The following is a 2208-nucleotide window of genomic DNA, read 5'->3' as shown; positions in this document are numbered from 1 at the left end:
AAGGCTGTGGTTTCTCCCCTCTATGTGCTTTTGAGGACACCTGATTCACAGATAACCCCCCAGGCTTATGGAACCTCATGTTCCAGCTTTTTATATAAGGACAGAGTCTTCACGAATTTTTGAAAGATAAGTAGGATAGAAACCATCTGTAAGAAACATTTAGAGGGAAATCAAATTTGCTAATCTCAGCTGATCTGCTTTTTCAATTCTGCCAAGTTCAGGACACCATATATATTTTTGTGACAAAATTCAAAATAAGAATAAGCCATGTGCAACTGTATAATGTCACTGTCCTAGAAAAAGTACATGTGCAGGTCTTTAAATATATCAGCTTTGAAATGCCACTTATGGATAGTTTCTATGGTACCAACCTATTTAAAGTTGTAACTGAGCGAGGATTTTTTTTCCCCCAAATCTTTTGGAGATGATATGGAAACTGTGCTGTGTGGCACAGGCCATGTTAGGGATGGTTAGGAATGTAGAATCTGGGGTTGCAGCAGATTCAACTACTATATCAACTAAGGTTGAGGAACCAAAGAGATGATGTATGCAGAGGTTTTGGCCATGTGACCCTGGGCACATGGGAATCACTCTAAGTATTAGGTCAAATAAGCAAACAACAATAACGTAGAACCCTATTCTGGTGTTGCAGGAGGTATGGAAGTCTGATCTCCTGGGTTCCAAGTCTGGCTCTTAAATGTGCTGAGTGGTGCAGGCGCCTCCTCTCTGCCAGGGTCTTTCCCTTTGCCTCATCTGTGAATGGAGAGGTGTGCACTGATGAGTGTCAGAGGGCCCTGCCAGACTTCTTCCCAGGAGCCATGTTGCTTGGCAACCCTTTCTGGGAAGGCCACATGTCTGAGAACCTCATTGGGAATCTAAACATGAGCCTAGATGTCCCCAAGTCCCCAAACAAGGGTTTTTCTGGAAGCGACAGGGGATTAGGATAGGTATGAAACCCTAGAGCTAAAATCTCTGGCTGCCTTGGAGAACTCCTCCTTGCTTTTCCTAAAGACTGGGCATGTGAGCCCAGAAATCCTGAAAAAACACTCACTGTTCTTTGTCAGCCATGCTGAATGGATTTTTATTTGTTTATTTATTTTTGACACCAGGGTCTCACTGGTGCTGCCTGTGCTCAAAATCCTGAGCTCAGGGAACTCTCCTGCCTCAGCCTCGTGAGTAGCTGGGACTACACAGCTACACCTTACTCACTGATCTTTGAGGGTGAGAGACCACATATATAGGGTTACGATGTTGAGTTTTTAAAAAGAAAATAGCCACACCATTTACTAACCTATTACTATGCCACCAATTAGCTCTTTTTATTGCTGTTCTGAAAACCACTTCTTGAAGCAATACTGCCATTGTCCCCAATTTACAGATAAAAAAGCTGAGGTGCAGAGAGGTAAAGCAACCTGTCCTAGGTCTTACATCTAAGAAGCAGTACAATGGATATTTATTTATTTATTTATTTGAGACAGAGTTTCACCCTGTTGCCCCAGGCTACAATGCTGTATCATCAGCCTAGCTCATACCAACCTCAAACACCTGGGTTCACACAATCCTCCTGCCTTAGCTTCCTCGGGACCAAGGCATCTGCCACAACACTCAGCTAATTTTTTCTATTTTCAGTGGCGATGGGGTCTCTCTCTTGCTCAGATTGATCTTGAATTGCTGAGCTCAAGTGATCCTGCCACCTCAGCCTCCCAGAATGCTAGTTATAGGAAAGAGCCATTGTGCCCAGCCTAAAATGGATATTTAGATCTTTGAGTTTTTACTCTAAAGCCCTCATTTTAAAAAACACAAAAATGTTGTAAGTATACCGAGAAACATTTTCTCCTTAATCGTTTGAGATTATGTTGCCCACTTGATGCCATATCACCCCCAAATACTTTAGTATTTCCAACAAATAAGGACATCCTCTGATGTAACTAACAGACAACTGTTAAAATCTGGAAATTAACATGGACGCATCACTACCATGGAATCCTAGACCCCATTTCAATTTTTTCAGTTGTCCCACTAACTTCCTTCATAGCAAAAAGATCCAGTTCAGAGAATCATGCATAACATTTAATTGTCATGTTTCTTTTGACTCTTCAGGGCTAGAACAATTCCAGGGTCTTTAACTTTCATGACCTTGGTACTTTTTAAGATTGTAGTTTTGGGCTCAGCGCCTATAGCACAGTGGTTATGCCGCTGTGGTTATAA

This window comes from Otolemur garnettii, unplaced genomic scaffold (genome assembly GCF_000181295.1).
Source record: "Otolemur garnettii isolate 467f Iridium unplaced genomic scaffold, OtoGar3 scaffold00038, whole genome shotgun sequence".
Lineage (NCBI taxonomy): Eukaryota > Metazoa > Chordata > Mammalia > Primates > Galagidae > Otolemur > Otolemur garnettii.
Note: the sequence above shows the minus strand (reverse complement) of the source record.